Here is a 14487-nt window from a genome sequence, read left to right on the forward strand (position 1 = left end):
GCACTGTTTTGTTTTTAAAGAAGAGTTGCAATCCCCCCACCCCCCGCTCTGCTACGATTTTCCTAGCTACGGACTTTTGACCAGGTTTACTGTACCAGCTATGAATTCTACCTATAGAGTGAGTGTAAAATGCTATTGTTACAAAAGTAACTGTCTGCCGGGCAGTGGTGGTGCACACCTTGAATCCTAGCACCAGGGAGGCAGAGGCTGGCAGAGCTCTGTGAATTTGAGGCCAGCCTGGTCTACAGAGTGAGTTCCATGACAGACAAGGCTACATAGAGAAACTCTTTCTCAAACAAAAAAACAAAAACAAACAAACAAGTAGTTGGCTATTTCTGTAACAGGCCTGCCACAGTTTGCTAGGACCATTAACAGCTACTACCCCCTCCCCTGTGAAGTACCTTCCAGGACCATGACATCTACCCAGTAGGAAAGAAAATTCTAACTCAGTCCCAGCTTGCAGTTTTCATGTCCTGCAACCAAAGTGTATGCTGTCTTCAACAATAGGGTCTTACCATCTAGTTTTGGGGGACAATAAGAGCAGTAGCAATAGCCTGGATTGTTTGGGAGCCTCTGGGTCCTCAGTGACCAGCAACTTATGAGGAAGTATTCCTCATTTGGGCCTCTCATTTTTGCTTAATAGAATCTATGACTTCTGGGAGCAACACTATCCACTCACACAGGTTGCCTCCCTTCACATCCATATATTTATTTGAGACAGTGTCTTTCTGTGTAGTCCTGGCTGTCCTGGAACTCACTCTGTAGACCAGGCTGGCCTCAAACTCACAGAGATCCGCCTGCCTCTGCCTCCCGAGTGCTAGGATTAAAGGTATTCTCTATCACACCTGACCAAACTTTTTTTTAAATTAATGTTTTAATTAGATTACAGACCAGCAGGTCCTCGTACGGCTTTTTCATACATCTGTAGCTTTCGTAAACCCGCTTCTGTCACTTCTTTAGAGGTGGCAGAACCTGGGAGAGTGGAGTTCATAAAGGAGGGGGACTAACGCCTCGTGCAATAGCCAACTTTATTCAGAGCCACAGAGAATGACTCCAAGGGTTAAGAAAGGTCACACGAGCTAAGTTCTCTAGAGTTAAACCGTATAAAACCATAAGGACAAGCCACACTTGGCAAAAAAAAAAAAAAAAAAAAAAAATCATGTTTTCTCGCAGAGGTACATAAAGGTTAACACCGGCAAGCAATAATGAGTAATCCAAGGTAAACTCGCTCCTATCAGTTACGCTGGGAGGAGCATGGAAACACATCCCGAGAACAAGCCCCCGTTTTGAAGAAACCAAGTCACAAGACTCTTGGGTTTTGTTGTTGTTGTTGTTGTTTGTTTGTTTTTAATTTTCCCACAAGCACTGAGAATTCCCTCCCTCCCCCAGGACTCCATTCCTGGACTGTGTTCAACGTACCACCACTCCCTCATCCCTCCACCTGCCATTCCCAGTTAAAAACAACAAAAACAAACAAACAAACAAAAACCTTTCAACTCCAGTATTCCTTCCTGCACCCTAAATTCTGATCTGATCTGTTGGAACATAGTCTTTTCTCTCTCCACAGCTTCTGCATTAGTTCAATTTAATTTTGAGTATAACCAACCCAAAACCCTGGTTCAGAGGACTTTTATAATACAGAAACTCTATCGGCTTACTCACACTGTGCCCTGAATACAGTACCTTTATTTGATTAATTTGTCTACTTCTCAAGGTCATTGAGGTGCTTGATTGTCAGGGTTTGGATTGTAAGTGTCCCCCAGAGAGCTGTATATTAAGGGCTTGGTCACCAGCCTATGGCACTTTTGGGAGGTGGGACCTAGTGAAGAGAAGTTAAGTCATTGGGGTGTGTCCTTGAAGGGAATATTGGGACTCTGACACCTTTCTCTCTCTCAAGTCCCAGCCCTCGAGAGATAAGCTGCCTCTGTTGACACGTGCTCCTGCCATGATATACTGCATTGCCACAGAAAGAGCTACGTGACGTGGATTGAAACCTCTGAAACTATGAGGCAAAACCAAGTTTTCCTCCTTAGAAGCTGATCATCTTGGGTATTTTCATCAGAGGGAGGAAAAGCCCAGCAACACCCTTGTCTTCCTATCACTTCGATTGGCATGCTCTAGCTAGCTTCCGCCATGATTCCAAGATGGCTGTACCCCTGCCGAGTATTCCACAAACATAGTAAATAAAGAATCCAACAGAGGAAAAGACAGCTTATTAACATGCATTTATCCCAAGACTGCTTTCCCAAAGACTGCTCCCTGAAGAGCCTCCCTCCGATCCCATTGGCTAGACCGGAGTCTTCTTGCCAATTTCTAAGTCAAAGACTGGCAAGGATCCTGGAACCACCATGATTGGTTCATGCCAGAGGATTTGTCTTTGTTCTACTTCCATCTCCATAGCTGTGAGAAAATGCCCTGACAAAATGCAACTTTGGGAAGAAAATGGTTTTATTCCGGGTGACAGTCCATTATTGCAGGGAAGTCACAGTAGCCAGAGCTTGGGCCATCTGGTCACATCATAACCGTAGTCAAGAGCAGACTAGCATACACCCTGCTCACTTCCTCACTCGCTCAGTTATGATCAACTTACGCTTCACTCTTTTACACTCCAGGGCCCAGCTCTTGGAATAGCACCAGCAACATTCAGACTTGGTCTTCTCATCTTAATTAACTGAAGATAATCCCCCAGAGACATGGCCGTAAGTTAACTTAAAGTAGACAATCTCTCGTTGAGGCTCCCTTCCCAGGTGATTTTAGATTGTGTCAAGTTGACAATTAAAACTGTCCCTCACACCTTTGAATTAAAGAGTCACAGTGAACTGCCCATTTCCTTCCTAAAATAAGAGAGGCACTGCCTGTCAGAAACATGGAACTCAGCTGGGCAGTGGTGGTGCACATCTTTAATCCCAGTGCTCAGGAGGCAGAGGCAGGTGGATGTCTGTTTCCAGGACAGCCAGAACCATTACACAAAAAACCCTGTCTCAAACACACACACACACACACACACACACACACACACACACACACACACACAGAGAGAGAGAGAGAGAGAGAGAGAGAGAGAGAGAGAGAGAGAGAGAGAGAGTTCCAAACAAACACGGGACACATTGCGCAGTGGATAATCGATTGTGACTGTCACATCTTGGAACACGTTGTTTTCTCTGCTGCTACAGCTCTCCTGTGTTTACTCTCCTCTCTGGCTACTACTCTTGCGGTAGCTCCAAGGGAACCATTCTACCTCCTTGAGATTGACTAGACACCTCCCCTCCCTCCCGGGCAGCCTGTGCCTTGCTTGTCTGCATCAGATTCTTGCTCCACAGCTTCTGCTATATCCCAGTTTCTTCAGGGTAGGCGCTGGGACTCATCTGAGTCTGTAATTGTAGCCTGAGAATGGTGAACACACAGCACAGGGCAGGCGTTTAGCTTGTGTCTGCTGAATGAAACCTGTTTGCTTTTGTTTTACTCCAGAATTCCAATTCTAACTTCAAAATGGATATCAACATACAGTTTTCTGTGTATGAATGATCTCTTTGCTGGGGTTTGGAACTGGGCTGACTTTATCCATACCAAGCAAATTGAAGAATTTCCAAGACAAAGTCTTTTCCCCTGGGGTGTTACCTACAGTGGGGATTATTGGTTCCTTAAAAGCGTAGAGCTTAACAGGTGTTTACTCAACATATGTAGTGTGTCCAGCATTGTTCCTGTTTGTATTTTTTTTTTCAAGATTGTCTCTGAGTGTGGAGTTTATGTTCAAGGCAGTATTTTTCAATCATAGGTAATGAAATCAATTTTGTGGTTCAAAACCATCATTAAAAGGAAAAGAGAAGGCAGCAAATTAAAACAAAATATATCAGAGTACATCACTCTTGGTAAGGTGCCCTAGGACCACACAGGCTCATGTGTGTGTTTGTATGATGTACTGGATCAAAACACAAAAGGTATAAGTAGAATGGAGAGTTGAGGTTCAGCTTGGGCTACATAGCAAGTTTCAGGTCAGTCCTGACAATAGAGCAAAACCTGGACTCCATAAAAATATAATGATAGAAGCACTTGGGAGGCAGAGGCATGCAGATCTCTGTGAGTTCGAGGACATCCTGGTCTACAAGAGCTAGTTCCAGGGCAAGCTTCAAAATTACAGAGAAACCCTATCTCAAAGAAACCAAAAAAAAATTGATAGTAATAATAAATCCCACCATGAGTCAGACATAGAAAGATGACTGTCACGGTGTCACATAATTTCCCCATATGTGAAATCTCAAAGTGTTTATTTCATAATAGTTCAAGGAGAATATTGGTTTTCAGGGACTGAGAAAAGGGGTAAAAATTAGTCAAGTGATACAAAGTTCCAGTCAGAGCAAATAAGCTCATGTATTCCATTGTACCATAGAATAAGTTTATATTCATATATATATATATATGAATTTTGGATGATTTTACCACAAAGAAATTTTAAGTCATAAGACTCAGACACTCACCCTGATGTGAACATTACACAATGTATACATGAGCCAACGCATTACATAGTAGACCATAAAATTGTGTCATTTTTATGTGTCAATAAAAAGTCTGTCTCCTGGAATGGAAGGAAGGACATCAGGACATGGACACCCAGAGGAAGTTAGAAGGGACTCTAATACCCAGGCTGGCAGAGTTTTCACTTTAGAATGAATGAATGAATGAATGAATGAATGAATGAATGAATAGGGGAAAAGTCACAGCTCTGCTGTTTTCCAATGAAGAGCTAAGTTTTATGTCTACATAGACAGTATGGAGGGGAGACTGCAAGTGCTGACATGCGCACCACAGAGTGGGCGCAGTTGTTGACAATGTCTCCTTTCAGGGAACATGCCAGAGGTGTGGACAGTGGCCTGACTTCCCTCTGTCCTTTGCAGGGGGTGTAGTGAAGGGCTCACCCAGCCAGGAGATCCTGCACTTTGCTAAGTGGTTGAGAAGTGTGGTTGGGGTTTAAAGAAGAAGAACCCAATTCTGAGTGACTTCCTATCATGAAGGTCACACCTCACATTTCTGACTTCTCTCCCCTTGATGGTTTCTAAGAAACAGTTACAATGGAGAATTTGTCCACTGATGGAGGAAGGCCATTGGTTAATTAAATAAAGAAGCTGCTTGCCCTGATAGGTTAGAACGTAGGGGGAGGAGTGAACGGAGCAGAATGCTGGGCGGAAGAGGAAGTGAGGTCAGACTCCACAGCTCTCCTCTCAGAGAGCAGAGCTCCGGAGTGAACGGAGCAGAATGCTGGGCGGAAGAGGAAGTGAGGTCAGACTCCACAGCTCTCCTCTCAGAGAGACACGATGCTCCACTCCTGCGGGCAGAGGCGAGAGCTCTGCTCTCTGAGGCACAAGCTCCGACCCAGGATGGACGTAGGATAGAAGCTTCCCGGTAAGCGCACCCAGCTGTGCTACACAGATTACAAGAAATGGACTAGTCCAGGTGCAAGAGTTAGCCTAGAAGACGCTAGATAGAAATGGGACAAGCAGTGATTAAAAGAATACAGTGTCCGTGTAATTATTTCGGGCAAAGCTAGCCGTGTGGACAGTGGGGTGCTGGGGGACGCAGCCCCACTGCTCCTATTACTACAGTCCACATGTTGTATTCCTGGTCATTGTTCTCAGCTGTTGATACTGTCAAATTGCTGAGACTATAAGAAAGGTCTTGCTCCCTGTCCCACCCCAAAACACACACACACAACAACAACAACTACTACTACTACTTTGGTCAAGGTAAGAAAGATGGGAAGCTGACTTGGGTCAGTCATCAGAGCAGTGGAGGTTGATACACACCTTAGTACCCTACCTCAGGTGGGATTTGACCTTAATTATACTAGGGGAATGCAGAATAAAAGGAAAGCCAAAAACAAGAACTAGAGGTGAGGGCTCCCCCAAGAACTCAGTGGTTCTTTGGTTGTTTTATTTCCCCCAATGACTTTTCTGATATAGAATATTGGTTTGAGATGCATTACATTAGTTTATGCTGAGGAATATTTGCAAAAAAATGTGTTGTATTCTTTTTACGTTGCATTTGTTTAACTCTGTGAAGCTGTGTTACTTTGCCTGCCTAAAACACCTGATTGATCTAACAAAGAGCTGAATGGCAAATAACTAGGCAGGAGAGGGATAGGCAGGGCTGGCAGGCAGAGAGAATCAATAGGAGGAGAAATCTAGGCTCAAGAGAGGTGGAACAGGAGGAGCAAGAAAAGGAGAAGTGGGGGACACCAGGGGCCAGCCACCCAGCCACCCAATCAGCCATGGAGCAGAAAAGAAAGAAAGGTATATAGAATACAGAAAGGTAAAAGCTCAGAGGTGAAAGGTAGATGGGATAATTTAAGTTAAGAAAAGCTGGCTCCCTTCAGCCTGCAGGCTCAGCCTCACCTCCAGACCACGCCCCTGTTGTGGTCCTAAAAGGCGTCCTGGGTGCTGTTTCTTGGAAAGGGGTTTGATGAAGTGGAACGGGAATGGGGCTTGGATATTGCTCACGTGAAGGCACGCCAGGTCCTTTGTTATGTGGGCCAAGCCCGGAAGAAGTGTGCACAGGGGGAGAACCAGCCCTCTTCTGCTGCCAAAACTAACTTGATTGCTTATCTTGCAAAATCATGCGCGTCCCGCGTGACTTGGCTCGTGGACAAGGATGCCAAGCCCTTTGTATTCCACTACTTTACAGCTCAGGACTCAGAAGTTCAAGGCCTCTGTAGCTAAACCTGACCTTCCTGGTTATTATAAAGGCATATTTGCCAGTATCAGAGGATGGGATGTTTTATTTATCGGTTTGTTTAATTTATAACTTTGGATGTTGGCTATGGCCCTCAATTTGTATTCATGCCTGGAGCCTTACACACTGTAGGGTCGCTCTGTGCTTCACTGTGGGCCAGATTTATTTATTTATATTCTTGTGGTGTTAACAGTTGAACACGGGGCTTCATGTATGCGAGGCGAGTTCTCCCCCACTGATCAGTCCCTGCTCTGTTGTAACCCACTGAGCTGACTGGGCAGTCCAAGGTGATTTCTAAAAAGTAATCCTTCAAACAAAACTACGAGTATGTCATTAACTGCCTCAAAGATTTCTGTCTCTGTTTTCGGGGCTCCGGGTGGAGCCCTCAGCTTTTCCATGCTCGGCAAGGGCACGGCCGCGGAACAGCCCTCTTGGCCCCCTTGCCTCAAAGCTTTTGACGACGGCTGACACGGCTCCCTGGGAAATAAGTCCCTGATTACTCTGAGGCCGGCAGTCAGGTGGGACCTGCCTTTCATCGGAAGAAAGGGTCAGGCCAAACTGGAGTTCACAAGAGAGCAGATGGCCGCTCAGACCTCCCCGGGGAAGTCTAGAGCACAGGGCAGCTTGGAAATGAGGGTTAGGAGCTCCAGGCAGACTCTGGTGGGATGGTGTGCTTATGCTTATATAGGGCAGGCGCAGAGAGGCAAAGGCAGGTCCAAGAGAAGTGGCCAGGAAGTGACGGGAATGTCATGGATAAAGAAGGTAGAGGTGCATCGTGCTAAAGGAGGGTTGGTATTTCAGGGCTCATATAGTGTCTGTTCAGATTCTCCTTATCTTCGGGCCTGGCGCTTGTCCCATGTAAAAACCTTCTAGGGAGTAGGGGTGGACCATAGATGCATGGCTCAGGACTTGGCAACAACTTCTAAGGTGCAGGTCAGAACAGCAGTGAACATACAGTGCATAAAATAAATCTCCTATTTTGTTCATTTATTTTTGTGGGCTGGGATCAAACTTAAAATATCAACCATTTGCCACTGAGCTACACCCCTTTTTCCTGAATTTTTTTTAATAGTTTCTTGGTTTATTTAAGACAATAATGTTTATACTGGAATAAGCTTGAATATATGTACATATTTTTCTTTTAAAAATTGTTATTTTATTTATTTTATTTTACATCCCGGCCCAAATTTTCCCTCCATCCTTTCCTCCAAGTCCCTTCCCCCCACCTCCCCTCTCCAAGTTCCCACCCCCCAATCCACTCCTCTCCATTTTTATTCAGGAAAGGGCGGGTCTCCCATGAGTATCAAGCTGCAGTAAGACTAAGCGCCTTTCCATCTATTATTTTTAAAGGGAACAGATTTGAGGAACAACCCATTTATACCAAGGGAAAGGATATTTAAATAAGACTGGAAGAGGAGAGGTAGAATAATAGGCCAAGATGGTATTATGTGATGTTCTGATTGTGGGCTGACAAATAAAACTGGCTTGGAGTCAGAGGGCAGGGCCAGCTCTAGCCAACCAAATTAACCATAGAGATTTGGAGGACTGTAGAGAGAGGAGACAAGAAGTAGTAAGGTGGGAGCCTAGAGAGGATCCCGGCCCTTTTGGTTGGAGAATCTGGAGAGGTAGTGAGCGACTGTGGCTGCTCCCCTGCTTCTCTGACCTTTCAGGTTTCTACCCTAATATCTGACTCCTGATTTTTATTGATTTTAAGATTAATTAGATTTATGCTTTCAATGAGGTCTCATCTGTAAAACCCTGACACTTATTCTCTCTGGAGATGTGAGAGGACCAAGAGCCCCACAGCAAAGCTATATGGGCATTGGTGAACAAGAGGGTAACTTTTACCATAAGGAATGTGGCAGAAAATATACTTAAGAAAGGCTTGAGTAAAACCAAACATAAAAAAAAAAACAAAAACAAACAAACAAAAAAAAAAAAACAAAAACCCACAAAAACAAAAATCCCAATCAAACAACAAAATAAAAAATACGCACAGCTTTCATGGATTTCAAATCAAGGTTTTGAGGACAGACTCTGCAATCTAGACATCAGGCTGTTCCTTTACAGATGATGCCTTTGTTATCCTCCTGCCTCAACCTCTTCAGTGTGGGATTGTGATGATTACAGGTATATGCCACCACAGCTGTCTCAGAAATGTTTTATTCAAAGCAGTTATAGTAAATGTCTTACTTTTCGTACACAAAATCATATATTTAAAAAAGCTACTTTAGCAATATTACAAAGAAAGAGAGATCTGCCTACAAAAACTTGGGAAAGGACAGCATGAATTTCCCTTTACATAATCTCGAGAAGAATAATAAGGGTAAATGTTCTAAAGGTTATTAAGAGTTAGATAACCTGCACCTTCTACCACAATGCCCATAAGTCTAAGCATGTAGGAACTCTGTAACAAAGGGCAGGATTTACAAAGCAGGGGGTGGGCTTGAAGTCAAAGCTGATCAGAGTCCTTATACCAAGAGTCCTCAAAGGGCAAGGGGGCAGGACTAAGAGGGGCACCTAGAGAGCAAGCTAAGAAATGAGAGCCATCTGGCAGGAAGAAACAAGAAAGATAAACAAGGTGACTCCTTTTCAAAGTCCTTGGGTAAGGCCGGAGGACAAAGGGAGCCCGTGGATGCGATCCTCCTGACTCAGCCCTTCTCTTGGTAGAGAGTGGAGCAGAGAAGCCAGAGGAAGGATTATGCCAGGTAAACAGGAAGCCAACATCTTCCAGGGAAAGCCGAGAGATTGGGGCGGCTAGTGTCTTAGCAGAACACAGTGCAGAGATTGCCTCTTCTGTCATCTCCCTTGTAGAACCCTTCAGTGTGCTTATTATTACATGTTCTGGTCTTCTGTGGTGGTGGTGGGGTCCTATGCCTCATGCCCAGACCTATGGAGGTCAGGTCTTATTCTGGAAGCAGCCCCCCAAACTCTGAAGTTAAATAAGCACTCCAAATGCAGCACATTCAGAGGGTGACGAAAACTGAGAAAAACAAACAAACAAACAAAAAAACAAAAAAACCCCAAAAAACACTGAGCTACAAAATGAAAACACAGAGGGATAGCCATGATTGTGAGGTTTTGTTGCTTTCTTTATTATTGAGACAGGATCTCCTTGTGTAGGCCAAGCTGACCTCAAATTGGCAACACTACTCAGTCTCTTGACCACTCGGATTATAGGTGTATGCAATCACAGTGTCTTGATATGAGTATAGTAAAACTATCTCTGTCGTGAAAATAACTCTGCATGATATATAAATGCATTCGGACCAGTACAGGCAGAGAGAACAGACAACTGACAGCAATTGATCTGTAAGGGTCCACAGAGTCTTTGAAGTTGTGTTTTGATGAAGATAATGTTCATATAAGAGTTTACTGAATGAAAACCCTTACAAATGAACCCAAGACTGTTACAGGAAGCCACCAGAGACAACCAGTCAGACAGTTTATAGCCAACTGAAAGTCTTTATTCCAGCTGGCTGGGACTACACTCAGGACCCAAGTGTAGTGTAGTGTCCAGTGTTTTGGGCAAAGGGTTGTTTTTTTTCAAAGGCAAAAATCACATGGTGTTTTCTCACTCTGTGGTTAGTTGCATGGGAAAGTTTTTTGCAAGCAAGCAGATTAACAGAAGCTAAGACAAGCTAGTAGCTGGAAGGGCAGGTTTGCACTAGCAGGCAGTTTAACAGCGGATAAATTGGCTGGGGCATCTTGACCTCAAGTTTCTAGAATAGAGTTGGGTAATTTTCCACAGAATTCTCCATAAAGATCTAATTCTAGTTAAACCTAAAACAGCCTCAACAAGAATACAAAATGGAGGAAACTCTGCACTCTCTTGTCTTGTCCCAGGAGTCCCAGGAGAACGTACAGTAGATAAAAGGGTCTTTAAGGTTTAAGGTCACTAAGGGTCTCCACAAGGTTCTGACTCTACTTCTGAGGAGTCTGTGGGATTCAGTCACAGCATCTGTTCTCTTGATCTCTGTCAGACCTGTGCGGATCCTGACTCTCCCAGTCAGCTTAGTCTTGTAAAGAGCCAGGCAATTGTGAAAAGGGAAGGTGAGACTGTGCTGACTTCATAGGACCCCAGAAGACTTTGCCTTTTTCTTTTTCTTTGATAGGGTCTCATACTGTAACCCAAGCTAGCCTTGAACCCAAGATATTCTCCTACCTCGTTCTGAGCCCTGGGATTACAGGTGTGCACTGCTACACCCCGCAATCCTACAAGGACTTTAGACATGAGTAGGTACAGGACAGCCATTCCTTACAAAGATTACCTTATCTTTCTGTTCCTGAAATAAAGGGCAGAACCTTTAGGCTTGGGTTTGAGAGGCTCCTCCTTTTAGATTCTCTACCAGCATTTTTCCAAAAGGTAAGTTATGTGTTCAAGGTAACCTTAAACTGCCATAGAAATTACTCTCTAGACTAGAGATACCAAGGTTACCCTGAAGGTTTCTAACACAGCACAGCCCTTAGTGCCATGTCTGTGTCTTCACAGTGGCCCTAGACTTATTACTTTGGCCAGTCTGTTGGTGACCTATAAAGCTCTGGACAGGGCAGGCCAGGCTACTGAATTCCGAGTGGCTTCCTGGCAGGGGCAGGTGAGTTGCCTGCCAACAGGAAGTGCTAGCTAACAGATCTCAGAGGCAGGCAGAGAGGACTTCTGTAACTCTAGAAGCCAGGAAGTGCTCATTACAGTCTCTATAAAGGGACCCCTGGTGTTTTCTGGGCTAACACGGAGAAGGAATATTTATTTCTCAGCGATGGCTTTTGGAATTGGCAGGCTCAAAACTGGAGCAGGGAAAAGCAGATCCGGATGGTCATGTGATGGAATTACACCTGCTGAGATAAAGAACAGTGTGGCTCCCTAAGCAAGCATTCTTGCAGACGCTGCATTGCAAGCCCCTGGCTCAAGGGGTGCTGGGATAATTTGTCTTTTGCCAACTAAAGGCAAATACATGCAGATGGGTAGAACCTGGCAGCTCCTCCAGCAGCCTTGTGATCTGAGAATCATTCCAACCCCCAACTCCACCCCCACAACGGGCACCTAAATCACAGGTACACAGTCACTCTTCTCCGAGGAGCACAGAAATACACGTCTGTATTTTTCCAGATCAAGAGAAATCGTGTTGTGGCCCCACCTGGATTAGGCTTGTGTGAGATGTCACTGATCACTGATTTAACTTCCCTTCTGTCAAGACTGTGTTGGAATGCAAGAACTTTATCTGGTGGGGGAGAAAAGGGATAAGGGTTTGAGCTTCTCAACAGAATCACCGTGACTAGCGTTGCCTCTTTGTTGTGTGGCCCAGCTATTAAATGAAATGTTTCTCCTTGTAGTGCGTACTTTGCCCACCGAGTCTGCTACGGAAAGCTTTGTCTAACCCAACCCCACACCTGCCAAGGTCCTGTATAGTTAGAGACTGTCCCTGAGACATTATCCTTGAACTGATTGCTGAGTTTGGGTGGTGGTGGTGATGGTAGAGGGAATTTTGCAGTTTGAAGAAATGTGTTTATCCCAAGGTTCTGAAACTAACATGTGCTTCACATCTAGCTTCTTGAGAGGTGTTGAGGAAGTGAAGGATAAGAACTCAGTATTGGGCACTGCTAATAATCACATGACCTGGAGCCTCGTTAATATTTATAGAAGCCAGGACTAGAGACTGCATAGACATGGGAAACCCCTAAAGTGGAGTTCTAGCTTTTCCACTAAAACAACAGCAAAACAAGCAGCCACCCCAATCAAATCTAAACGAGAAAAAAACCTTGGGCAAACCTGTTCATTTCTAAAAAGCATTTTATTTACATTATTTAAAGTATTTATTGGGGGTGGGATATGTGCTGTAGTGCATATGTGGAGATCAGAGGGAAATGTGTGTGGGTCCTGGAGCTCAAACCCAGGTCATTAGGCTTGGTAGCAAGTGCCTTCATTTTGAGTCTGCACCATTTTTTTCATTAAGAGTGATAAATGGGGGTGGGGGTGGGTACAGAGAGATGGTTCAGTGGTTAAGAGCACTGGCTGCTCTTCTGTAGGACCCAGGTTCAATTCCCAGCACCCACATAGCAACTCACAACTGTCTGTAACTCCAGTTCCAGGGGATCTGACAACTTCACACCAATGAACATAAAATAAAAAATTGGTTTTTTTTTTAAAGAAGGATAAATGTTGCAGGTAGTGATAAAGATTCTAAATAATGAAGGTAATGAAAAGGCACTGTGAAGGTACAATGGGACAAGACAAGAGTGGTTACAGGCAGAGCTTTACAAGTATAAAGTTTAATACAGACAGTATATTGAGACTTAAGGACTCAACTACTACAGTCCTAAGCAAGAATAATAATCTGACTTACACAAACGCATTATCTTACATTGAAATTAGTTTATACATCTCATTTCTTCTGCCCGAGAGGATGTGTCCTCTTCAGTATTTTCTCCCACCGCATTGAGTGTTGTAGTAGGCTTTTCCGCTCCTGCATGGAAGCTTCCCTCAGTTGCTTGCTTTCTCTGGAGAACTTGTTGCAGAGGATCTTGTTTCAACAGCCCGCTGCCAGTTGTGATGACTCGGAAGCCCTTTGTCAGTTCTTCCAGGCCTGGAGCGCTTGAGCACCTAGTTGGGTTACATCCTGCTTTAGCCACTGAAGAGCTGAATCTCAGGCTTTGCCATGTTTTACAACCCCCAACCTACATATGGTTGTTTCAACAATGCTCCTTGTCAGAGCTTCAAACAGTCAACGTTTGCTTACTTTTTCCTTTACAGACCCACAACCCCATAATATACGGAACTCTAAAATTCCAAGTTCAAAGGGGGACTGTTTGAGGAAATGAACCCAGGAATTGTGAGCTCAGAACTGAGCCAACAGATCAAATGAATACTAAGCTTTCAGGTTTAGGGTGATATGTCACACTCAGCAATCAGTATGCACCAGAATCACTTGGAAGACACGGTAAAATGCAGATTCCTGGGCCTCATCCCCGTTATACTCTGATTAAGAACAACTTGGGTGAATGTTCAGGACTCCTGCTTGGGCACTATGAAGCTTTTGAGGGGCAAAGGTGGAGACAGGGAGTGGGGGTTGGGGCTCGTTATGCTGCTCTGCCAGTCCTTCACCCTGCAGCTCTCCTGGCTCAGCTTCAGTTAGTAGTGAGGATTAAGGTGTGCTCCATGGCGTCCAGCTTGTTATCACACAACCTACTCTTTAAAGGTTTGAGAAATGATAACGTGCACGAAGGACTTGCTGGCGTTTTCCAGAATCAAGTTGTAAAACCTTCATGGGAGAGCAGCTCTCCCTATGCTGGGAAGAAATAACATATGACCTCTGACAGAAATGGACAAGGGGAACCTGACGCCTGGCCTGGCCTCCAGGTCTCTCCATTTAGCTCTCTGTTCTGCCCTATCACAGAGTCCCCTGTGTTCTGCGCTCATCAAACCTACCACAAAAATGCTCACAATTTAACTGATTCTTTAGATCTTCATTTCTTTTTTATTTTATTTGTTTTTCTTTTCCTTTTTTACATACTAATCCCAGTTCCCCCTCCTTTCCCTCCCACTCCCCCACCTTCCCCTCACCCTACCTCCCATTTGCTCCTTAAAGAAGTTAAGGCCTCCCATGGGAAGTATGAATTCTGTCACATCACCATGTTGAGGCAAGACCAAGGCCCTCCTCATCATATCTAGGCTGACCCAGGTTTCTCTTCAAAGGAAATGGACTCCAAAAAGCTAGATCATTCATTAGGGATTGCTCCTGGTCCCACAGCCAGGGGCCCCACATACTG

Source organism: Microtus ochrogaster, chromosome 1, assembly GCF_000317375.1.
Source record: "Microtus ochrogaster isolate Prairie Vole_2 chromosome 1, MicOch1.0, whole genome shotgun sequence".
NCBI classification, from domain to species: domain Eukaryota; kingdom Metazoa; phylum Chordata; class Mammalia; order Rodentia; family Cricetidae; genus Microtus; species Microtus ochrogaster.